At 43.1% G+C, this 26,319-nt stretch overlaps 1 protein-coding gene across 4 annotated transcripts in view; it reads left to right on the forward strand.

Annotated features, from left to right (window-relative positions):
* FHOD3 (formin homology 2 domain containing 3) overlaps positions 1-26,319 on the forward strand; it is a 410,832-nt gene that overhangs the window by 573 nt on the left and 383,940 nt on the right. The gene's annotated exons all lie outside the window — the stretch shown is intronic.

Consider the following 26,319-nt stretch of genomic DNA (forward strand, 5'->3'; position numbering starts at 1 on the left):
GGGGCTGTGGTGGCTGCGGGGCTGTGGTGGCTGCGGGGCTGTGGTGGCTCCAATGCTGCGGGCTGGTGCTGGTGGCAGCCGCTGTCAGCTCTCACCTGCCGCCTCCTGCATGCTGGCAGCCTCAGTTCTGCCCTCCAAGCCAGGCGTCACCCATGAATTGTCAGGTTTCGTGAGAATGCCGTCGGTTGGTGGAATAATACCATCTTTCCTTACCAACGTTAGATCCGCACGTTTGTTCTGCAGGGTGTGCTGGAGGAGAAAAGGCAGAGACATTCCCTTCTGTCATGTCTTCCTTCCCCCCCCCCAAGAAAGCAAAAGTTGTAAAGCTTTCATTTGGTCTCTGACGAAGTGTGAGGAAAATGCTCTCTTACCATCACTTGTTGTGCTATATCTTCCCCTTGGCAGCCCGAGGGAGGACGACAAAGGCTGTGTGTGCTCTTCAATTTAAGGATGTCCAGAGCCCAGTAAAAGTACTCCAGAGAAAAGCTCTCGGAGCAGACAGAAGTTTTGCATTTGTAGAACAGTTTCTTGCATAATAGTTGCCAAGGATACAGCACCCAGAGAGCAGAGCGCTGCCTAACGCACAAAACCTTTGGAAGTTGGTGGTGCTCAGGGTCAGTGCTGTTTTCATGTGCTCAGTAGTCCCTCATTCAGAGACTGGTCCCATTGTTTCCAAGGGAGGCTTTTTTGGGAGTCAGAGCTAATTAAAAGAAGGACAGGGCAGATTGTGACACCTAATAAAGGGAATAAAAAGATTGTTTTTATCTGAATTTCCAGCTAATTCAACCTCATTTCCAAGAGGATTCCCCTGTGTTGTGTTTTGCTTTTACTTTCCAATCAATGCTGCCCTTACATTTTTTTTAATATCTCTTTACTAGCCAAAAAAAACAAGGTTTTTGTGTTTTAGGAGCCACCCCAAATTCAGGATCATTTCTATACATTTATCTCCTGCCTGCATTTCAGCATAGAGCGTGTTTCTGAAGTTTACATCATGTTTGGAGAGCGGACTTGGAGGCTTTGGATGAAAGATGGCAGAAGTCCCTCGAGGTGCTACTGAAAGCTAGCTGCTCGGCTCGGGGCAGCACGCGTCCCGGTGGCTTGTTAATGGGAGGCTCTGACTATTGCAGACATCTGTTTCTGCTGGTTTAATGATGGGCAGGCTCATGGGAATCTGCTTACGTGGTTAAAGTTACCTTGGTGTTTGTAGAATCAGGGCCTGTTTCTCGGGTACCTTAATTGTGTCTCTTGGCATTCTCTTAGCTTTTACTAAGGGGAAAAAAAAGTTGATTAGACTTGTTTTTCTTTATTAGATGTACGTAAAGCTTAATTCTTTGTGTGCACTTGCTGTTAGAGCAGCCGTGCTGTGTTCATCGTGAGACCTTGTGTGTGTGGTTTTGTAAACCTGTTGATTTGTGCCACTTCTTAAGGAAAGGTTTTCCACTTTTTTTTATGGTGGAGGAGATATTTCTTTCTGGAGTTTTTCCTTCAGACTGTATTCACCGGGTCTTGAGGAGGTCACCAAGTTAGTTGACTGAGCAGGGCTTTTCCCTAGTTGTCCTCAGGTTTGCCCTGATCTCTGTGATCTCAGAGGAATGCATCTGTCAAAGCAGAGTGTAGCTTGAAGCTCAATTGTCAGTTCAGTTTGATGTATTTGAGGCTTGATTGATTAATTGGTTCCTTTGAAAATCAGTGAGTTAATGGATGAACGCTCCATTTGGTGTCTTGATGGTGACTAGCATAACATATCTTGAAACAGACATAGGCGCGTACAGCTGAAGTAGGTAGTAACACTGGTGACGAAATAAATCGTTCCTGAAATCTTCTAAGCTGTTGGCCTTCTTGCCAGCGAGTTCTGCAGGTGAATGATAGACGCTTTCCTCCTATCATCAGTTTTTAAGTTATCACATTTTGACTTAGATGAATATTGACTTATTCTTTGGAAGCGAGGTGCTGTCAGATCACTGGTTTGTATATCCAGGTGTGACTCTGCGGGGTTGTAACTGGTGGTGACAACAGTATTTTTGTAGTTAATAGGAAAATAGCTTGCATATCGCGAGTCACTGTAAGCTGTGTATTATCACAAATTACTAAGAACCCCCCCTAAAATTCAACTGAAAAAGCCTTTGACATACTGAGCTGTTAAAGAATCATGTTACTGGCTTTTTTTGTAACCAACAAATGTTAGAGTTTGGCTCCAAAGAGCAGTTCAGTTCTTTGGAAAAGAAACCAACCTAGGAAATCAAGAGGTGTATTTCTTCTTCCCTGTCAACTTACAAATATATTTGAGTTTGGAAGGCAGTCTAGAGCTGTAAAGTGTCTTCTGAGGCTGCAGTGTCTGGCAATGCCTTTGGATCCTCGTGGAAGAGTGCAGTGAAGTTGGATGGCTGAGATCTGGGAGCACTGGCTGGGATGGGATGTACGTGGATGAGGTGAAGCACTGCAGCTGGGAACGCTGAAAAGGAAAAGATTCTGCAATGCTGCTTTTCTTCCCCTTGGATTTAGGTGTCTGATTGTAACCTCCTCCCGCTCCCCCGTTTTCCTGCTTCTCTGTGTGCACACACCTTTCCCTACCGTTGTACCTTTGGATGAAGCAGCTCGCCGTGCGTGGCGTTGCATTCAGCCCTGCCTCGTACACCCGGTAGGTGTTCCCAGGACATGCGTGCCAAACTGAATTCCACGGGGCGCTGCCTTCAGGAACGCTTGCCTGCTGTGTCCTGCGAGGTTTACGATGCCTTGATAGGGGAGTTCACAGAGATGTTGAGTCATGGGGATGCAACTGAGTGCCACAAATTCTGTCATAGTATTTCTGGTTGTGCCTAAAAGTTCTTGTTGAGAAACTAAGCCATGCTGCAGCGTTTTTACGGGTTGCTCGTGTCAGTTTGCTTGCCAGAGGTGCTATTTTACCGCCTAGTTTCCGAGTGTTTTATGTCTCTCCTTCTCACTGTCCATGGTATGAATGAGAACTGGATCCAGTCTGGACTCTGAATTCAGATGTCCCTTTTGCCCATTTCTGTGAACCTTGGGAAAATTCAGAACTGGATCTAAATTTGTGGCTTGGGCCCCGTGCCAATAATGTTCTTTGAATCTAATTCGGTACTTTGGGTTTGTTGGTTTTGAATTGCTTTGAGTTACTTGATACCTCTGACTTGCTGACACAGGGTCATTCAGGAGAGTGGCTATATATACATGGGCAATGTCAAGTGGTATGCTTTTTTTAGAGATCTTCTGAACTTATTCATATAATTACAGCATGCTGAGTACATTACCCCATTGCGTTTTCCCATCCCACCACACCGCTCCGTGTTAGGACAGCTCTGTTAGAAATACATGTTCGTAGTAGTGTAGGAAATCACACTGTTTAGTTTATAAATGAAATGTAATTGAAATACTTTGTACAGCAGCGGAAACCCAGGAAATCTCCTGGTACTGGTTGTGATGGTGGAAAGGGGAAAGATACAGTGCCGTAAGGATTATGGGTTTGACCTCTGGTTCCCCCTGAAAAAAAGTTGAGGCAACTTCTCTTCCAAGAGTTTGTAAGTAGGAACAGCGTCATTCAAGAAACAGTGGTATGAGGAAATGAATCCAATCAGCGCTACAGGGCTCCGGGAGTTTCATTCATAAAGCATCCATCCAGAGTTCCATCTGTAAGTGCTGTGATTTAACCCTAGATTAAAAGCCCCGGCTGAGCCTGGGGCGTGGTGTGGTGCAGGTGGATAGCAGGGATTGTTCCACCAGGTCGTGTCGGGGTGTGGGGCTCAGCCCTGGCACTGAACTCAATGCCAGGAGATATCCTGGCAGCAACTTCAGGTTTTCTGAGAGCAAAAATCATATAAGCTGGCTCCTTTTCCCTAGGTTTCCTTGAAGCACAGCGGCATTAAGTGCCTTGGAGCATGGAGGCTATGCAGAGGGATAAAAAGGAAGGTTTGGATCCTGATCCTGCTGGATGTAGGGTAAATGAAGCAGCTGTTCTCTGAAGAAAAAGTGTTGGGATTGGCCATTACGCTTCTCCCAGGAGGTGAAGAATAGAAGAGAGAAGCTGCAACAGTGTTGTACCTTGGAAAATGAACCCACGGGCCGGGGAAACTGGCTGATGTCTGCAAGTATCCCCGTTAAGGACTGCGATGGGGTGACTGAGGAATGTGTTAGTCAAGTGCTGTGGAGATGCTTGGGTCTTTCAAATTCTCCCTGAGGCTGGTGAACATCAGTCCTTTCTCATCCTTCTAGAGAAGAGGGGATTTAATAGAACAGTGATTTCCAACAGGTTTAAAAGTTTTCTGGATTTAACCAAGTATTTACAGAGTTTACAAAATCTCAAGGGATTAACCCTGGAGTGCTCATGTATGTGTGAATTTCCTGGGGAAACATTTACAAGGGCAAATGAGGTGAAATCGGACTCTGTTTTGACTGGAGAGCATGAAGTGCATCAGAGCCCTTTCTGAAACATGCTGCTCTGAGGGAGCATAAGTATAGTCAGAAGCACAAAGGTGAAAAGCTGCCCAGCCTCTGGCAGCTTGCTGTCTTCTGCAGCATGGGCCTTCCCGGAGGCAGAGCTCCCCATACAGCACATACGAATTAACGGTAAGACGCTGGGTTTTATCTCAGGCAGTTTAATGTCATTGGAGTTCTTGCAAGATTCATTTGACAAGTTGGAGCTTGGACAAGTTATAGCTCAGTTTGGTTGCAGTTCAGTTTAATTGTTTGGTTTAGGCTCGAGAAGTGTGTTGTAAAAGCAGTGGAGCAGCCCTGTCTGCAAGGTCAAAGGTCTCAACTTGACATTTCTCTCTTGCAAGTCTCTTAGCTTAGCTGCTAATAGCTCAAGAGTCTTTGTAGTTTTAAGAATTATGGGAATGAACATGATGTCAGCTAGGTAGGTTTTAAAGTAGTTTGATTTTGAACCATGCAATGTCTGGAAGCTCATATCACTGTGTATTTACTGGATGCTTGTAGTGAGACAAGGGAGGTGGAGAAGGAGGAGATAGACCTTGCTGTTCTAATTCCCCAAGTGTTGTCCTTGCATGTACAGATTTCAAAGCTGTCTTTCTAAACTTGTGGTAGATGCATCCTTTCTTCCAAACTCCTCTGGAAGTGCTCTGGGGGGATTGCTAATGACTTCAGTAAGCAAGAGACGAAGAAGACATCAGTCTCTGTGGAGGAATGGTCGGGGAAAGACATGGGACTTGGTGTGCTGCAGTCTCTTCTTCATCCCGTGTTGTCCCAGATAAGAAGGAGATTTTAAAAACTTCTTTGGAACAGTTTTCTCTTGCCTGTACTTTCACAGCCATCCTGCCTTCTAAGTAATTAGGGTCTAAATCAGAGCCCCTTTTCTTCCTGTCCGATGGGGCGTGCGTGGCTGTGAGGAGGAGTACTGCTGTGTGCACTGCCCCTTTGTAAGGCCAGCAGGCATTCAGTCACCCATCCATCACGTTACCACCTGTGGCAGTGCTCTCAGCTTTCAAGCCCACCCTCTTGGCTGTTTAAACATCCACACCTCTTTGCAGCATCAGTCTAGAAAGTTCACAGAAACACCACGACTGGAAGGGAAGCTTGTACCTATGCGAAGCGTCAAAAGAATGGAGTCGTCCAGCCTGGAATTCAGCCAGGACAGGTTAGGACCTCTGCTCCTTCAGCAAATGTCTTGTGTTTTTCAGTGACCGCAAGGGGTCTGGGCAGGGGCTGTGCACCTTGTGTAGTTTACGGTGCTCCAGGAGGCTGTGCCTGTGTGCTAGGATAGGATACTGCTTCGGTACTGGCTCGGGAAAGGGTGCCAGCTACGACACCTCTGTCATCCCTTTCCACACCACCTGGACTGCATTATATTCCTATTAACTTTATATTGTATTACGGTTATTAAGAAGACAGCAAGGAATGTTGCTGCATATTTTTAGCAGAGGAACAAGTTGGGACAAAAGTAGCAGTGAGCTCTCTAGTAGGCTCAGCTACCCTGAAACATCTGCAACCATCTGGCACGTGAAATTATTGAAGTAAAGGTGAGTGAGACTTGAAAGTTCACTTTCCACAAGTCATCAGCTTAACACATATATGTTAAAAAATGCATTGCAGTTTCCACTTCCAAACCCTTAAGAAGTAATTCTATCATTCCCAGCATTTGAAGAATGCTTAACCAAACAAAAAAGCTTAGCTTTTTACCTTTACTTACAGTATAACTCCGTGACTTTAGTAGTTGTGCTACTAACCTGACCCTCAGCCTATTTTGTGAGTACAATATTTAGCTGAATTACAAAGTCCTGGAAAACATCTTGGATGCCCAGTCACTATTGCTGAACACAGACTTTGTTTAAATTCTCCTATATGACATTAGCTGATCAACTTCCCGTGTGTCATTCCTCATACAGTGAAGATCACAGAATCATACAATGGCCTGGGTTGGGAGGGACCTCAAAGATCACCTAGTTCCAACCCCCCTGCTGTAGGCAGGGATGCCACCCACTAGATCAGGTTGCCCAGGGCCTCATCCTACCTGGTCTTAAACACCTCCAGGCAGGGATGGGGCATCCACAGCTTCTCTGGGCAACCTGTGCCAGTGCCTCACCGCCCTCTGAGTGAGGAATTTCCTCCTAACCTCTAATCTAAATTTCTCTCTTTGAGTTTAAAACCATTCTCCCTTGTCCCCCATTGTCTGATTGAGCAAAGATCTTTTTTCTAAGTCCCCTTCAAGTACTGAAAGGTTGCAATGAGGTCACCCCGAAGCCTTCTCTTCTGCAGGGTGAACAGCCCCAGCTCTGTGCAGGAGAGGTGCTCCAGCCCCTCAATCATCTTTGTGGCCCTCCTCTGGACCCTCTCTAACATCCTTCTTGTTTTGGGGGCTCCAAGGTGTTATTATTAGTCTCTTGGTAATATCAGTCGTCATTTTACATGGCAGTGCTCAGTAGGTTGTATAGCAATGAGTGGGATGACTGAACCTCCCTTTAGTCATTTTTCGAGAGTGTTTTTAAGACAAAGTGCAAATACTTGAAAAAGCTGGACTCGGTGTGCCTTGTGATCACTACCAGTTAAATTCTCGATATTGTGAAGATGAGAAAGAGCTGCATAAATAAAGCTGTAATACAAAAGCATGTCAGGTATGTATTCTAATGCATGTAAGTGAAACTTTATGGCCCTAAGCCATAAAAATAATAAATTGTTTCTTGTGCTTGGTGTAGGGAAAGTAGTTGTATTGCTTTTAACTATCTTGATACAGACAAAGCAATACACTGTTCCTTTTGTACATAGCAAGCATGATTATACTGGAATAAACCACACAGCTTCTATTTCCCTGCTTAGGAAAGAGGGAAAGAAATGTATGACTTCAGTGTAACATCTTCACTATCTTCTGCTTTTAGGAGCTACAGACTACAGCCATTAAAAAGGTAATTGTAAGAAAGAGTGATCTTGATTCAAACGTGAAAATATGAGACATTTTAGAGCTGTTCTTTGAAGCTGGTTGCCTCAGATTTCCTGCTGAGCCCTTCAAGCTTTCCTAGCGAAATGAAGAAAATCAGTATTTTCTTTGGGATTGTAAATATGCCATGGCAGCCACATGTAACGGCTTCAGAAGTAAAGTAGTTGTTCCGGCAGCTGGTGAGCTGACTGGGGATTTGGTGCCTCACTTTTGTTGCTGGCTCTCTTCCGAGCACTGAGAAGATGGAGTTCCTGGCCTGTATGGTGGGGCTGCTCAGCATAGTCTTTGTGAACCACCTGGCACGTTCTGGGGAATGGCAGAGGAGGAAGCTGTAACTCTCATCATTCAGCTAGCTTGGTTGCAAATCTAAAGATCCCCTGCAAGGTAAGGCTAAGTGAAAGAGTGCGGGTCCTGTTTTTGTTATTGTGAGGCTATTTTACAGCAAAGTTTGCAGGGAAAGACCCTTAATGGCAGAGCATGCAGTCAGGACACCAACAGGAAACTCGTCTCTGCTAGTGAGATGCTGAACAGGGACTTGTGCCTGTCTTTTGTGAGGGCAGAAGAGCAGTTCTGAATTTTCTTCAGAGCAGCAGGGATGGCACCTTTCTAACTGCATAGCAGATGGAAATAGCGGTCTTTCAGAAAACTCTGGCACTTTGTCTACCCTGTGTTTATTACCATACTGCAGCAGCTGTCCCTTAAGTGTGACCTTTGGCTCCACACCCAAATATGTATTTATTTATTTATTTGTTTATCCCCAGCACCCCATCTCTGGTGTGGTGAGGGAGCTTGCCTGCAAAAATCTGCAGTCCTCAGCCCTCTTTATGGTGTAGGCCCAGGCAGATCCCTCGGTTTGCCAGACAGAGAATTAAGGATGCCTGGTGAGCTTTATTTCTTACACCTGCGTGGTGCAGCAGTCCTGCAAGGGCTGGGCAATTAAAGGCAATGAGCAGCTGGAGAAGAAGGGGGAGTGATCAGCGGTGGGGAGAAAGGAAATGACCGTTGCTTGTCAAAAGTAAGTGAATTTGTGGGATAGTCTTTGTCATGGCTTTTTTTTTGAACCTGGTTGTGTTCAAAAGGGTGAAAGGACAGAGATGCTTGGCAGTGGTGAGTGCCAAGGAAAGCTGAGATCTGCAGACTCAGCTGTGTCTGTTTATGAGTGTTGGTGTGAAGATTGCCACCTTTGCTAGTACTTTCCAATTTTCAAAACTTTCCCTCCTGAGGCAGATTTCTCTTAACTCCTCGTTTTAGTTGTCTTTGTAGGAAATTAGTATTGGAAAGGTGATGTTTTTCAATGAAAACAACAAGAAAGAGCAAACAAAGCAAACAGAAAACAAGCAAAAATGATGTCTGAGGAAAAAAGGTACTGAAGGGCAAATGTCACTATTGGTGCTTTTTAGTCTACACTTTTTGTTGCTGTTTTCATCATTACTTTTTTTCAGGTGCTCTGTATTATGCTACCACCGGAGTTAAACTTCTTTTGTCAGGGCAGAGGGCCCCAACTCTTGAGCAATGCCAAGTAAGGTATACAGTTTTATTAACGGGTGGAAAAGTAGGGTATCAGTAAAACAAGGCATTTTAATTCAGGCAGACGTGTCAGATTTAATCTGTCAGTAGTCTAAGTGATTCATATATTGTAATGATCATTAACGGTAACAGTTCAAAGACTCTTATTTCACTGTGAATTTCTTGTTCTGGTTTTATTATAATACGCGACACATTTTTTCTTGTGGCTATACGAGGCAGAAAGAAGTGAAAATTATCTGGATTAGGTATCTGCTGTTTTGTTGTCTTGTGACCCAAGCAATCCTCTCTTGTCTTCCGCACCTTTCATTTTATATTGTAATATTCCTCACTGTGTTTGGTTACGCCCCCTTCTCACGTTTTTGAATGGAATAGGGAGTTTGAATAATTAAACTGCATTAAAAGTAAAGCATTTAAATTTATCATACTTGCCTCGTAGATTGCGGCTCGTTAGATGTTGCGTTCAGTTGTTGCTGTTTCAAGCCTTGTTAATCAGTTAACTTGTGTGCTGTAGTTGTTTCATCTGTTGTGAGGTAGGGTTACTCTTCGTTTGGGTGTGTTTGTGTCCTCCATGCATTGTAGTTAAGAAGCTTCCTCTAGATTGAATTTTGGTTTAAGAAGGAAAGAGGCTATTTTTCTGAGAAAGCTGGATGTGCGTAGGGAGAGGGAAGAAAATTCTGATCAGCAGGAAGGCAAAGGAGAATAGTTTCTGAGACTTGGGCTGTTTCTCAGTTCAGATGTTACTGAATTATGCTTTTGGGAATTCCTGTTTTCTTGGTGAACTTTTACTTGGTTTTTCATGTATAGTGGGGGGGAAAGGCTACCGCGCGTACACGTGAAATCGTGCCAGTCTCAGGATATGGCGTTATCTTTGCTTTTCTGTACTTTGAATATTCAGCATTTGGATTTCCTGATGCTTTATTTCACTTGCTGAAGAGAAGTTACCCACTCTCAAAAAAGCATCCTTCAAGAAATGATATACTGAAGCAAGTCTGAAATTTGGAAGCTTGCTGTAAGGACCACAGTTATCTCAAGATGCAAATATACTTTCTTTGGTAATTAGATGTGCCTGAACTTCTAAGCCTGTTGAACTTGAAAGTCTTCAGAAGATTTACGTGTTCTTGTAACCCCCTAGTCTCGTCAAAAGGTCTGTTTTAGAAGCAAGCATCTCTTGATACTCATCTGTGCAGAGATGGTGAACAGGAAAACTGTTGAGACTAGTTTTCAGAAACCCTACCAAAAGCTAAATTGAAAAGATTGTTTGTCTTTGGAAGCTGGTGATGAAATAGCGTTATCCTTGGGCGCTTCATTGGTTAGTGTTTAGCTGCAAGTTCAGTGTGTGACAGTTGTTACTATTTGGTATAGTATTTAGATATATCTTAGAGGTTAAGTGATTGCATTTTTATGTCATTTTTTTTTGTCTGTTTTCATAGTCTCAAAACATTCGGACTTAGGTCTGAAATCTGAAGCTGTCTGTATAGTCAGATATATGACAGCAGTCTGTATGTAACAACAACCTTGTTTTTTTCTTTAAGTCTGTATAGGTGCAGAGAAAAGGCCTGAAAGTATGTCTCACGAAGATTAAAAGTCAGTCAGAGTTTAGCATTTTTAATTAACAGCTAACACTTGAATATATAAAAACATACTGTGTGGCTAGAAGAAAAGACGTGTTGCAATTTTTTTTCCCTCAGTGATGAAAGACAGGTGTTTTGAAGCATCCTTGTAAATGCTGTTTCAGTACAGGTCCTCTAACCGCTCCCTCAGCACAGAAGGGAAGGGGCATGCAGGATGAGGACTCTCTTGTCTCCTCCTTGGTAGCGTTTTCGTGGCAGGAGTGAAGTGGGCTACTTCAATGTTGGCAAAGTTAAGTCATCAGAACAGCTGCCGGTGAAGGTAAAAGGATACTGATTTTTCAGGGTTGCCCAAATGTTATCTTCCTGCCATAAGCACTAAATCATATTAAAAGGAGCTGGAGTAAAGCTGTCATTTGTTTTAATATTTTCCTCTGTGGGCTCTTTATCGAGACAGGCGAGACACAAGCGTGGGCTCTGCTGATAAATCCATTTGCTAGCACGCAGTAAGCAGCTTCCTAGTGCTGCTCCTCACCGCGCTGACTGGAGCTCACGATCACGTTTTCTCAGCATGTTTCAACATGTAATTGCACTGGCCTATATACAGTAACTTGGCTGTCTTGGAGCTTTAATCCCAGCCGTTGTAAGGGTGCCGATGGAATTGCAGGCTAAAAATGGTCTGTATCCAGACGTGCTGTGTGCTGTCTGTCTTGGCAGTTTGTTGGTAATAGGACATAATTAAAAGGTGACAAAGGCAATGGGCAGAATGCTGTTCAGTGACTCTGAGGAATTTGTGCTTGACCAGGGTATTTTCTTAGCTTGATGAATTTGACCAGTATGCTCACACCTCAAACAAATGGCCTACTTTGTTAAATTCTCCGATAGTTCTGGTAGGCTGCTGAAAGAATGCCCTTGCCTTAAAACCGGTCCTTAGATCGCTGTTACTTCTGCGGGAAAGCCACTGGTAATAGGCCATAGCATTTGGAAATCCTTACAGCTAGGTGTGATTGGAGTGACAAAAAGCAGATTAGACATATTCTTCAGCGGAGGGTAAGCTGAGCTATATTTACTTCCTTTCTGTTGTTACGGTTTGTCACTGGTATTCCAGCAAATGTTTCAGGAAGATGTATGCAGCCGAGGAGGAGAGAATAGCTTCTGTCTCACTAGTAGTCATCAGCTAGTGTTATTTGAAGAAGTCTCAGGGGAGATTGATTAAAGTCATACTCTCGTGTTCTTCATCCACCAAATTAGATTTCTTGAAAGAAAAACTGTAATCTAAATCTCTGAGATAATTAAGCACCAACTCGTAAAAGATACTTTGGAGAAACAATCAAATGAAAGAAAAAAAAATCCTCAGTGAATTCCTCAGAAGGAACTGGCATGTGATGCACGCTGCAAAGTAATCCTTTTCTGTGTTTTTATGCTAAGATCAAGAAAGGTAAAAATCAAGGCAAAATAAACTACAAATAATATTACTTCTAGAATTGTTTTATATGTATAGGAAGAGGAACTTGAAGCAATTTTATACCTACCTCTGTCTTCTAGCGTTGATTATTTGTCCATTTCATCCAAGTAAGTCAAGTCAATACCAAAATGTATTCTGTAGGCGAGTCCTGGAGGGTGAACACTGCAGTTGAACTCATTGCTGCATGTTACTTTTTAACAGGCTGTGTGTTTGACTACTAAAAAATAAATGTGACTGCTCTAATGTTCCATTTTCCTGTGGCTCCTAATAATTATTATGGTTTCAGTTCTTTCTGAAGCCAAAATCTGAACAGAGCTGAAGGCTGTTGGAGTTGGGGTGATAGTATGTTAGGAGAGAAAAGGTCTGTACAGTTTTATTAGCCCTCAAATCAGAAATACAGTCTTGAGCAGATCATTAGCCAAATGCACCATCTCTTGATGGTGCTTTATCAGTTGTAATTTTGTGAATCGGTGTTAGGATAAGACGGTCACTTTTTTTGCTGGAGAATGTGTTCTCGTTAACTGAAAACCCTGTTTATTTTCAGGTATTTCTGTTAGATATTCGGCCTTATGGGCCTTATGAGAAACTTGAATTAGCGGCTTGGGGAAGTATGTGAGTGATTTGGCATGACTGTTTTTACAGTTCTTTGCTCTTCCAGACTGTGATACGTCATTGTACCTGCCTTGCCTGGGAATCTGAGTGTCACATTTGCTATTGCCGAGGAACCTCTGTTGGCTTGATTGTGATGGTTTTACTGCTGGGCTGTGACCGGAGTGGTGCTCACGTTTGTGCCCACCTTTAGGAGCTGCTAATGGAAATGGACAAAGTTATATACTTGACCAGATACGACTGAAACTCATTACAGTGTTTAGTTTCTTTTTGTTGTGGAGAAGGGAGGTGAATGCAAATCCCCCGCCACAGAGTGTTTATACATCGTGGTGTTTGGGCAATTAGGATGCGCTGTGTAGCAAAGCAATGTTTGTCATCTCTCATTCTTCCTGCCTTCCCCCCTGCTGTTTTTTTTTCTTTTTTTTTTTTTTTTTTCCCCTCAATATTGCAGCCTGTGCTGTAACAGAAGGCGCAAGCTCAGTTTACAAGCTGAGGTGGTTGGCAGGTCAGTCTGAGACAGCCTCCTCTAGGAGACAAATTTTTGCCCTTGAGAATAACTTCTGAGTTCCTCTTGGTTGACCGAGGCCATGTTGACGAACGTTTTGTGCCATGGGGAACTGTCCCAAGTGTAGCCAGTGTCTGCTGCTGTCAGTACTTACTGTAGGCAACAGTGGAAGAAAACTGGCCAAGGAAGAGGGCCATTTTTGCACCGGGTGGTGTAAAGCTGACTTGTAACTTACGAAAGTCTAAACGAAGAGCTTCTGTTGAGATTGAGCAGAGTTAAAGATCTGAAGCTCCTGTGTGCAGGAGGGTGGGCAGGTGCAACCACACTTTCTCAAAAGGAAGAAACAAAGAAAACCCTTTGTATGTAGACAAGGTCTGCCTTGCCCAGGGGTACATAAGTACTTTGTGGCAGAATTGGGAATGCAGAATAAATGTCCAGTCTCTTTTCTGTATTAACTTTTGGGTGGTGCTTCAGCTGAATGCTTCCTAGTGTCAAAATGGTGTGACATTTAAATGCCGATGTTGCTGCCTGTGGATTTTTGGAGTTAGCATTTTGTTTATGTGGTTTTCCTGTGGGTATTATATTGTGCCCTTAGCATAGTCTCCTAAAGCTGTGCAAAGCAAAACAAAGCACCAAACTGATGTGCAAGCTTTTATTGCATATGGCACCTTCTTTTGACCTTGTCCATAAGAAAATAGGTTCATACTTGCCCTGTGCCTGACTCGTAATATGAGAGTATTTTTTGTTTTTACTACCTTTCACTTCCAGAAGCTTGAAGAATTTAAGGTTAAAGAGGTATGCCTGTTGCTTTGATCAAAAAATATTAAGTCTTCCCAGCTTCAGTTAAGTAAGTTGTATACCTGAGCCAGCCCCTGTGAAAACTTCCACAATTCATTCCACGAAAAAAAGTGGTACCCAGCTATTTTATTGGTCTGGTGGAACAATGATGCTCGTATCTCAGTCTCATCACCATCACAGTGGCAAGCGTTTAAATTTGCTGTGAGGAAAAACGGTGTCATTTGAATATATCCCAGAAGAAACATGTTTAACTTGTTAAGATTTTAATCTACGAGTTCAGTGCGGTAAAAATGACCGGGTAGGGCAATAAAGCTGTATCTGGATGGACTCTTTTTTTCTTCCCCAAGTGTAAACCTCACATGCTACAGGTCAGTGGAGGCATTTTTCTTGGAAGTTGGAGTCATCTAAAGTGGATGCTGTGGACTACTGGGCCATAAGTATGGCCGTAAAGTGGAGCTCAGCTAGACTTTCAGACTGTCTTTATCCAAGAACTTTTGCGTTACAGTGGAAGAGCAGCTTAGGGAGTAAGTTTCTGTGGTAGCACTATTTTTGTGTAAACAGACCTTGTTTTATTATCCAAAACAAGGTGCTTCTTTCAAACACAGTAGATATTTGATTACTGAGTGAGTGTTTATGTGCCTTTTCAGGACAGCTGAAATGCATCCTGTATCCTACTTGTTTGTGACTTCGTACTTGTGTTGCCTGTTACTCCCACCTTAACGTGGCTTGATCATGCTGTCAAATTATTCAATAATATATTTAAGAATAAACTCCTGTTATTTTACTTGTCTGAATTCAATAGTACTTGGAGTGCGTTTTTTGTCAAGAGACGTTATTTAGGCTTGTATAACAGTCAGCCAGCGACTGCTGAAGTCGTTGCATAGAATTTGTTGCGTTTCCTTTTATTACTGTTCTAGGCTTGGAAGCAAAAGAAATGCTGCTCCCTCTTAGATGGGGATACCCAAGACTAGAGAGCTATGTGAAGCTTGTCATGTTTAAGAGTAACTCGGCACAGTGGTTTGTACATCAAGAGTGCTCTCAGCACAAAATTAACAACATACCTATGGTAGATTCCTTTCTCTTAGCATCCTGTTGAGGTTTTGGCAACCACTATGCAGTTTCCAACCAAAGAAAGGTCATCTTGTTATCATGACATCATTATTTAGTAGGCAGGGCTCTGACGTTTCAGGGATGGGAATTCCTGAATTACTTGAGTCTGCTCTTTGGCAGATGATGATAGTGTACCAGAAAGGTTTATGACTTGGGAAAGGAACCTCTTGAATGTTTTGTGCTAAATGTACCACTGTTCTCAAATGTAACACGTGTCATCTGACACTGAATTCCAGCGAAGACCATGGTGGGAGCTGAGCCTCTGAGAATCTGCAGGCCCGTGTGTTACGGTTACGTTTATGTGCTGAGGTGCTCGTATGCCCTTCTGCCACATGACCCCGTGTGTACTAAAGCTGTGCAAGCTTTGTTGTTGTCGCGTGTTTTCAGTTTTCTGGTTCAGTGTCTGACCAACCCGGGTGGCTGAGGGCTGGGTTCTGTCACTGCACTTCAATAGTTGTCTTTGCTTAGCGAGGAACCCAGCTTCTGTAACTCGTGCTGCCGCTCATGTGCACGAATCTTTAAAATCTAGACTATCCTGGTAGTGTCAGGTTAAGTACTGCTCATGGCAAATAACTGAGAACTGAAGTCCACTGATGCTTTCTGACTTCAGAGGAGTTGTAAATGTCGCTTGTTGTGGTGGTCTGACCTTTACCTCTCTTCTGTAAGGGTTGGCTGGCAGTCATTGGGAAAGCACATCAGGTGTTTTGGTTAAATTCAAGCTAATAACATGAAGCTGTTACAATTCAAGTAAAATAAAAAAACAAAAATGTAGGTGTGATTTAGCATGATGTGGCTGTATGCTGGGGTGCATCAGGCACAGCATGGCTGGCTGGTTGAGGGAAGGGATTGTCTGACTCTGCTCTGCACTGGTGCAGCCTCACCCTGAGCACTGTGTGTAGTTTTGAGCACCACAGTATGAGAAGGACATAAGACAGTTTTAGGGAGTGTCCAAAGGAGGGCTCCAAAGATGGTGAAGGGTCTGGAGGGCAAGATGTTTGAGGAGCTGCTGAGGTCCCTTGGTTTGTCCAGCCCAGAGCAGAGCAGGCTGAGGGGAGGCCTCATGGCAGCCTGCGGCTCTCTCACGAGGGGAGCGGAGGGGCAGGCGCTGAGCTCTGCTCTCTGGGGACAGCGACAGGACCCAAGGGAACGGCATGGAGCTGGGACAGGGGAGGGTCAGGGTGGGGGTTAGGGAAAGGTTCTGCACCCAGAGGGTGTTTGGGCACTGGGACAGGCTCCCCAGGGCAGTGGTCATGGCACTGAGCCTGCTGGAGTTCAGGAAGCGTTTGGACAACACTCTCAGCTACAAGGTCTGATCTTTGGGTAGACCTGTGTGAAGCCAGGATTTGGGCTTGGTGACCTTGGTGAGTTCTTTCCAAGCCAGGGTATTCTATGATTTTGCACCCTTGTCCTGTGGGGTGTTTCTATGTTGGGAGTGGTATTAGTATCTTTTTTAATGACATAGACGGTGGGATTGAGTGAACTCTCAGGAATTTTATATATGACACCAAGCTGAGTGGTGCAGTTGGCACTTCAGAGGGATGGGATGCCATCCAGAGGGACCTTGATGGGCTTGAAAGTTGGGACCACACAAACCTCATGAATGTCAACAAGGCCAAGTGCAAGGTGCACTCTTATATAAGATCTCTCTGGGGAGATCTTAGATAACAGCCTTCCAGTACACAAAGGGTGTCTACAGGAAAGATAGGAAGAGATTTTTTACAAGGTTGTGTAGCGATAGGACAAGTGGTAATGGTTTTACACTGAAAGATGGTAGATTTAGAGTAAATATTCAGAAATTCTTTCCCATGAGGGTGGTGAGGCACTGAAACAGGTTGCCCACAAAACCTGTGGATGCCCCATCCCTGGAAGTGTTCAAGGCCAAGCTGGATGGGGCTTTGGGCAGCATGGTCTGGTGGGATGTGTTCTTGCCTCTAGCAGAGGGGTTGGAATGAGATGGTCTTAGGGTCCCTTCCAACCCAACCCATTCTGTGACTCTGTATTGTGTTCTATTTGCTTCCTTTTCTCTGGAGGACAGTAGTTGGCTGTGCATTTATAGCCTGGCTTTATTTCTTGCAGTTTGATGGTAGCCAAACAGAGACTGAGGTGGTTGCTACGCCAGTCTTTGCCCAGAGAGTCTCTGGTAAGACAGTCGTCATGAAGGTTGTTTTTGGGACAGGGACCATCTGTTCCAGGACACTGACCTCAGCTTTTCTGGCAGTTTGGGTGGATGTGGTCAAAGACCATCTTTTTAGGTTGAGCATAGGAAAGGGGTAGGAGGAAGTCAGAGAGCGGTCAAGGTCCTGGAACTTAGGATCTGGTGCCTGTGTGGCCAAGATTTCAACCACTGTATGTAGGAGGTTGATTGGCTTATTGATTTTATCTTGATTGTTTTTGTTTTTGTTTTTTTTTCCTTCCCTGGTCTACAGTAAACAGGAAAACCAGGATTGGCAAAGCTAACTGTAAGGAGCCTGACACTGAAGTTAAGAGACACTAGACAAGCTTAAACAGTAAAGCTTTCCTCTTGGGATTTCCGTCAGCCATGTGCTTTCAACATAGCTGGATTTTGTATGCGACACTGAACATGGAGTTGTGTGGTTCCCCTTCAGCGTAAGGAGAAGGTCACCATTTATATAACAATTGAAAAGTAGAGCAGAAATTGACTGCAGCTCTGTACTGTAGGCTGTTTCCAATCCCTTGACTATTCAATAAGTTGCTCCTAAAGAAGAACTGTGTTTATTTGCTACAGATCAATGTTTTCTTCTGGTTCAGGAAGTGCGGTCAGGACAAATGAACCGTGCCTATGAACTTTTCATGGTTTGGCATATTTAGGTCCAATTACTCCTCAGTGCAATTTCTTATTATAAACATTATGTCTAACTGAAAAAGGAGAGTAAAAGAAATATAAATTTTATTCTTGTATTAAAAATACTTCATGCCCCTATAAACATCAAAGCAAGAAGTTTAACTTTTTTAACTGCAACTCAAGATGCGACTTCTTATAATTAGTTCTTTTTAATGGTATCTGTCACTCTGCTACAGATCATCATCACTGAACGTGGTTGGGCTAAACGAGAGCTAATTGAGACAAAAACAAACTGCCTCCAAAGCTAAGCAAAACTACATCCTGTAAGCAAGTCTGTGTGAAATAGATTGCCAGGGTTACTCTGAGTCAGTGGAGGCAATGAAGACAACCGTGTGTCCAGGTTTGTGAGGAGCTGGGCTTATGGTTAGAGTGTGATGTTTGTGTGTAACCATGCTTATGACATGGTCCCTCTCTCACTCCAGAGGGGCAAGATGCTTTTTTTTGTTTGTCTGCTTGCTTCCTGCAAATCAGGGCCTTTACCTCTTCCTGCCTGGTATTTCCTAACGTACTTTCTGACGATCTGAGAGATCTGAGGGTGCAGAATCTGGCTATCCCTACAGGTGGCTGTGTGGAGTCCCAGTATCTTCAGGAATTGAGCCCGTGTGTTTCTAAGGAGTAGGAGATGCTGCTGCCAGAATAATCAGGCAAGAGTGAGTTAACTAAACCAGTGGACTCAGTCTTGTATAGCGCTGCCCAAGGTGGCAGCTGACATATTTAAGAAAAAGCACGTGATACTAATTTTTCTTTCCCTCATTTCTTGGTTAGATTTTTTGTGCTGCTGAGGAAGAATGGTCTAAACTAAGCAAGACAAAGCTGCAAAAAGAAGTAGTATCCTTTTCTTCGATTGGTATATGAGCCTTTTCTCAGGTCTGAAGTAGAAAGAAGATATCTCGCTGGCCTGAATGCTGGGAACACTTGCAGATAGCTTAACTAGATCATGTTAACACACTAAACAATTAGAGAAGATGGCTGATAACTGCGGTGCAGAGACAAGGTTAGCAAAGGTAGTTAGCTCCTGTGGTGGTGGGGAGAAAGACAGCAAGTGTTGCCTGTAAGGCACTGGGAAGCTTCCTGTTAGGGAAATGCAGATGGGGACATGACAAACTGTCTACTGAAAAATCAGGATTAGGGGTTATGCATGTTAGCACTTAATGATGTCAAGACCCATAAAACACTCTTAAATCCACAGCAAGACCGTCTGGCTCAAAGTAGTCATTTGTAAGTAATTTTATATAAAGGAAAACAAGCCCTTATTTTGACCTACCTCATCTAACTACAAGTGGAGATCGTACAGTTTTTAATTACATTAATTCTGTCAAATTTTGTCTTCATTGGTATGCCAGGTGAGAATAAAGAATGTGCAAGGTACAAGGACTAGGAAGACTTAATTGCTGTTCACTCTGTCAAATGATCCTAAAGCCACCAGCAATGGGTGCACTTAGCGCCCCTAACCTTGGATAAATTTTAATAAAACCATAAGGAGATTATTGAGGGGAGAGAGAATATTCATGGCTCTCGTGTAGGAAAAATAAGTTTGGACTATGAGATACCTGAGACATCTGGAAGGGCCGTGAGTTTCCTGGTGAAAAACCTTCTCAGTGAAACATCTGGGGCTTATTTCTCTGCCTAAACCAAATAACCTGAAAGCTGTTTGAAGCATGTATTTAAACTTAAAAGCTAGCAGGATGTTTTTTTTCTACCAATGAATGATTTAGGGAAAATAAAAATTAAAAAAGAAAAAAGATACTGCTGATGTTTAACTTGAAGTATCACTTAAAAAAAAAGGTAGGAATGGCTTTTTGTATGCATAGTTGCTCTTTGCACTGCAGCATTGCTTAGAGAAAATGTTTTCTGATTTTTGTGGAGAAGAAAAGTATATTTTTAATTTCTTACTTTGAACTTTTCTTCACGCGTGACAAAAAGGCGCATTCCTGTTCTGTTTTAGGATGATCGAGTCAGCTATTCCTTGCCTGGCCAAGCTGAACAACCATAGCTGCTGTTTGCGTTTTAGCTGGACTTCACAATCGTTGTCAGAAACATGCTACTACTCAGGTTGTCAGCAGTTTTCCCATCTGTGAATCTTTTCTGTTTCCTGAGTGTTTTTTTTTTTTCTCCTTTTGGATGAGAGCTAGCATGGTCTTGAGCGTTGCCTCTCCCTTTTTAACTTGTGGTTTGGTTGGTGAGTGCTTTTTCTGGTTTTGTTTTGGTGGTCTGGGAAACAAGAGCTGAGTGGCAGCAAGCGCAGGCACTGGTAGCGTGCATCCATCCGCATGGTGTGGGGGTGCTGTGGGTGCCCACGTTTGCTGCAGCCCAGCACTGACCCAGTGCAGCCCCAAAGTGCCTGCGGAGTTTGCTGATGGTCTCTCGAGTGCATCCCTAATATTTTCTCCTTTTCGCTTCTAAATAGAGCGGGGCTAGCTTTCTTTTCAGCAGGGTAGGGTTCGAGCACTGGAAGCCTCCCCAAACAAACGTTTGGGCCGCCCTGCATGCCGAAAGGACCTGTTTCTTACTTCCCCGACACACGGCTGGAGCAGATGACATCATCGCTTTGGAGCTGATAGAGTTACACCGGTGTATAAATTGTGAGATTAGTGTGGTACCAAAGACCTTCGTGCTTTGCAAACTGCTATTGTTTTTATGTTTTGTTTTTTTTTGGTTTTACGTAACTGTTCAAGAGTTTTATATCTGTCCTCCTACAGCATAGTGTCAGAGAGCTTAACCAAGCTAAGCTACTCTTCCCACTTGAAGGACTACTTTTAAATTAATTGGCAAACAAAAGTACCATGAATAAAACAGAGCTTTGTGCTTCGTATTTCAGAGTTTTTGACTGTAGCAAGCTCACGCTGGTGTCTGTGAGCTATTTGAGACATTTACCTGTAGTGAATGGACCTGGAAAGATGAATAGCTACAGCTCTGAGGTAAAGTTAGATTTTTAAGTTGTAATAGCAGTTAAGCTCATATTGAAAATAAACCAGTACTTGATGTAATTCTTAGTAAAATCAGTACCAAGGAGAAACTAATAGCTGTTCTTTTTTCCTTGACTGCGTTATTTATTTGTGTTTTAGGGTTGTACTGCTTTTTTTTAAAAAAAAAAAGAGAGAGCGTCGTGATTATAGAGGGAATACAAAAAGTAAGTAGTGTGGAAGGGAAATGTATTTTATTTGTTATCACTAACTAACATGGTGCTTTATCTAGCATAAAGCAGCATATAATTTCCCTTTCTTCTTATATGAGAATTATACTTCTGGTTTAAGGCTTCTGAGAATGCAGCAAGTACCAAAAGGCCTTGTTTAGAGAGGAGGGAGGACCTTGTGATGAATGCCTTGATCTAAGGTTTGGGAGAACATTTGCTCTTTCTGAACGTGCCAAAATCTTGCTCCATGTCTATGGGTTAATCGCTTCAGGATTGGTTCCGCTCTAAGTGTGACTCTTCACACTGTTTAAAACTTACTTGTAACTTTGATCCAAACTGCAAGTACTGGGCACATTTCTCCATGTGAAAATCTTCACTCTTCTCTGCTTTTAATATTGAAGATGTCTCCTATAAATAGTTGACGAAATGGCTGCTTTCATGACCACCTTTGCATTCTCATTCAGCTCTGAAGTATAAATCATTGTGTTTATTGCAGCTTTTTTGCCAAAGAACAGTCCTCCGTCACAGCTGGGAAATCCCTGGTTTTATATGGTGCAAGTGTAGTGTTTCTGCACCTTGTGGGAAATAACTAAGCAGCAAGTTCATACAGCTTCAGGATGCACGTGTGCGTGATATGATATTCCAAGTGACTGTGCTACAGGCAGCTGCGAGGAACATGTGAACTCAGCCAAACGGTTGTCAAGGCTTATCTGTGGTACCAAATGTTGCCCCAGATAAATTGGGATTAGAGAGCTTTGTGCAGTCTAGGCATACTCCTAGGTGCCGTTTTCCCCAATCCACTTAGGTGTCTCTAGAACAATTTTGACAGCTTAGTCCTCAAAAGATGTCCACGGAGTCTTCTCTGTCCTCATTAATTTCTAGATAGGTAGAAGGTTGTTCTTCCATAATACATTGGCTTTGGTGACAAGCGAGCATCAGGCATTTCCAGCTTGGTGCTCCTGGGCTGTTTCAGTAGCTTGCTGCTCAGTTGTGTTGCAGGGAAAGTCTTGTCAGGACTTGGATGCTCAGTGGTCTGTGTTAAAAGGAACCACAAGGAAGCTGTTGCAAGTGAAGGACAGCGGGCTGGGGTATGGAGATGAAGCTATGGGCTTTAAAGCTGAGAAGTGCCAAGGCCTTGGCTAACGGCAGCATTCATGTACATAAAGCTTCTGTTTGTGTTTGGTCTTGTACGAATAAGTAGAAATTCTCAGCATCTCTTCTGAAGGCAAATAGATTTGGAATCAACCAGCTAGACACGTGCAAGCTTAATTCATTAAGGACTGCAGAAAATAAAACCTCTTCAGTCTTAGTGGGTTTGGCCAATGTTACCTGGTACAACTCCTATTACTGTGTTTTATTTTGGTCATTCAAATGTTTTAAAAAATGAAGTGTTGGGAGCAGGCACTGGAATCAAGGACCCCATGCATATTCGTTTATAGGAGCTTTCATGCTTATAGCAGTGTGCGGGCATGTTCTGGTTCTCTGGTGCGTAGAAAAAAAGTGGTGACTATGGCAGTGATCTTTTACAGTAGCCAGTACCAGATGGTTTAGAGGGATATTTGAGCGCCACCATAATGGATAAATTTAAATAATAGATACTGGATGCCTGTTCGCTTGAAGCATACATGTTTTATATGCTCTTAATTATGAATTAGTTTTCCAATTTCTAGAAGCATTTAATTGCATTTGATCTCTAAGCTTTGAACTCTAATGATGAGCTTTATTGGCCCATCTTGTACTGTATTTCAGTCTCACTTTTAACTAGTTTCATAGTTTTTCATTAATTTATTCCTTTGTTCTGTAAAAGTCTGAGCATGATGGACTTTTTTTTTAGCTTTTCAATACCATCATCCTCTCTGCTTTTTCTAAGTTGTCTTGGTCTTTTTGTTCTCTCCTGGATTCTTGAACTAGTCCTCACTGATACCATTTAGAGCTTGTTCACTTCTAGGGAAAATAGACCAGGAGTTGTTGCTGAAGCCGTTTGTATTTATCTATGTTCTCTGTATGCCTTTTGAAACAGGATGGTCAGAGTGTAAATACGGAAAGAGTACTGATATATGGCCGATGATAGTACTACATTCATTGTTTCCTTACAGACTTGTAGTTTGCTTGTAACCGGGTTTGAGTGTGTGGTTTTCTGTTTGAGTATTGTTACGTCGTGCTCCTGATGAATGCTAAAGTTCTCTTTTGTTTTCCATTCTGGTCCAGGCAACTGCTTTAAAGCTGGGGCTTGAAACTGCTGCTTGGCAGCTAATCAAACTGAAGGAAAAATGGATGATTAAAAAAAAATAATAAAAAGAGGTGAAGCAGAAGTGCCAAATAAATTCTGCTTAAGGGTAAAAACTTTAGATCCCTTGTGCTTTTATAAATTTGGGAGTAGGAGTTAAAAGAATCTGCAAGGTACATGATTCTTTACCATTTGTCTACTGCTCTCTATTGAATTTCATTCCCATAAACTTCTTAATCATGCTTTTTTAATGACTTTTACAGTTGATCAGTTGATGTTAGGCTCTTAATCACGAAACTTTTAAGAGTCAGTCTAAGTATCAGAAAGAGTTGACAATAGTCACTAGAGCAGTTGTTAATAGCCGAAATCTTTCATCTAAACCTCCAGGATTCAGGTTGTGTCTGAAAAATGATTCTGTTGACAAGTGCATGATGTTTTCTTCAGTAATCCTGCCATGCTGTATTTTTTCTGTTTCACTTCCCCCCCCCCCCCCCCCCCCCCGGTGTTAATGTGTTTAACACAATGCATTTTCCTGTACATTAACCCAAGGGGTTGTGCTTGTGGTGTGTCATTTTTTATTTTTTTTCCCTTTTAAGTAGCTAACCAGAATCCTCCAAGAGAAATTTTGACTATAATGAAGGATAGTTTACCCTGGGCTTCCTGTTTCCACTAGTGACTCTTTGACTATAATTAACTCTAAATCGCCCCTGCTTTGGCTTTCAGAAATCTGTAAATTTTTTCAGGACTGCTGTCAGGTCCTCTCTCTCTTAAGCTGTATTGTTTTTCCCCAAACCTCCCTGCTCCAGGTTTCCAAACGGCCTGATACCTTGTCTCTTCTTTTCTCTCAAATACTGATGTGAAGCAGAGCTGATCTCAGGACTGGTGTTTCAGCTGCCCTGCATTTAAAGGGGTGCCGACGTGGGTCATGTGGCTGCAAACACAGAATGCTCGTGGGGTTTTGGTGTCTTGGTTTTTGTGGTATGCTGTCTACTAGGTGCTTAGCCACTGCGTCAGCGAAACCACTGCTAAAGATGGCTAGCAATTTACTGCTTACTGTGTCCTTGCTGTGCCTCTGTAAACTGCGCAGGTGGTGGTGCGGCAGTCCCGTATCTTAGTTTTGTGATAAGGTAGTGAGCGATCCACAGTGTGCTATGTGCAAGTAGTAGCAGAGGTGGAAGTGCTAGCACACAGCCTGCATCTTCAGCTGCAAACTGGAGGGTGGTGGGAGAAAGCTTGTTTCTAGGGACGTGCAACAGCATAAAAGGCTGCCAATCCTCAATTCATTCTGTGACACCACTTCAAAAATATTTCTTAAATATGATGTATTTCAAAGTTTGTAGTTTATGTACAGAAAAAGCAGTTTGAAATTTTGTCACGAGTTCAGTACAATTTTTGCTTCCTTGGACTGCACCTTATCTTTAAGAGAACGATTTCTGTGCTTTCCTACACACAGAAGTTTGAACAAAAGATTCCTCAGATGATAAACTCCATTGAAGCTAATCCTTTCCCTCCTCCTCTCCCTTTTCTTGACCTATCTGCTGTTTAGAGATTATTTCCATTTCCTTGGATACCTTCACAGTAATTCCAACCAAATGGTAATGAGAGCATGTCAGCTGTAGGCATCCCCTGTGTATCAGCCAAAAAGCGGGATATGCTTCCAAATAAAGGCTCCTGTTCTTATGGCCACTCTCCCTTTTGTTTGGCTGAAGACGTACTTAACCGTGAAGGCCAGAAGAGCTAGCCCTTTGTGTCCGTAGTGAGGAAAAGCTGAGCAAGGATGGGGAAAAGGAATGGAAGAATCAAGGTGCCAAAAAGTTAATGAGCAGATGCAGAGGTTAGGTTATTTGCATCATTGTATGTTCATTATCTTTAGCGTGAGAAAACTAAAAAATGCAGTAGGTTTTTCTGGCTTGAAAAGCTGGAGAGGTTTTTGGTCTAAACAATTTCACGTTGCTGAGCTCTGCTGTTGGTTGTTTGGTTCGTGTCTCTAATTTAACTTAAAATGATTAAGTTAGGCGGGGGAGGACCGTGCGTCAGTTCTCATGCAGAATGAAATTTTGCGTAGTTCTTATGCAGAATCTCAATTATTTCTAATGTCTTCTGTTTTCTTTGTTTACGCTAAACATTTCAGTAGTCCTCATCTCTGGGTAAACTTAATTTGCTTTCTTGTTCCACGCTTGTTGACGTTTTGAGCACTCGCACGCTTTCCGGCAGTGCTCGTGTGGCTACTGATGGAAGCCCTGGTGTCTTATTTGGAAGCAGATACTCCAGTAAACTGCGAACGGCTCCCTGTGGAGCACTGTGTTAAAAGGAGTCGCAAAGTGAAAGCTCTGGGGAGCCGGGGGCATAATCCACTGCCTAGGAAACACAACAGGTACGCATCTGTGCGTTATGCTTTCCCTGCGATGCATTGCCTGTGTTTGAGACCCCCAAAATAGCCCGGTTCCAGAACTTTGAACTCTGAACTTCCTTTTGTTATTCTTAAGTGGAACCCATAATATTACTGTAACAGTTTTCAGTGTTTGTTTTCAGTTTCTTTGTTATTCCAGCAGAGTATTTGTATTGGCAGCGTGTTGTTCCAGTGGCTTTCTAGGATCTCATGTGGCATTAACATTTTGCTTCGTGCGCTGTAGTACCTGACCCCAGCAGTAAGTACTCTGTGGCGTCAGCCAGGCCTGAGATAAAAGCTGGTGTTTCAGACCGGGACTGCAGGCTACATATGAAATACCAACGTTTTCATCTTGGAGTAGTAGTTCCTTTCAAAGGAATTGTGCTCTGACTGCCCTGTGCCTGGTCACACAAGCCTGCAGCCTATACTTTGCACAGGTGACATCAGTGCAACTGTGTGTGAGCTCCTCAACGTGCACGAGGGCTCTGAAGGAGTTTGACAATTAGTGTGCTAAAAAGTAAACCAAAGGTGCATTAGCATTAATAGTTATTCCTACAAATTATGCTAATCACTCCTAAAGTGACACAAAATTAGAGAATGCTGTTGTGCCTGTTATATCAGTTGTAAGGTCAATAGTCTAGCAAACAAGTTTCCTTACCTAGCCTCGAAATGAGTGTGGAGGAGTGAGTTTGGTAGGGTCTGGAAACCTTGCTGGCTTTTGGGAGC

This window comes from Oxyura jamaicensis, chromosome 2 (assembly GCF_011077185.1).
Source record: "Oxyura jamaicensis isolate SHBP4307 breed ruddy duck chromosome 2, BPBGC_Ojam_1.0, whole genome shotgun sequence".
Taxonomy (NCBI): Eukaryota; Metazoa; Chordata; class Aves; order Anseriformes; family Anatidae; genus Oxyura; species Oxyura jamaicensis.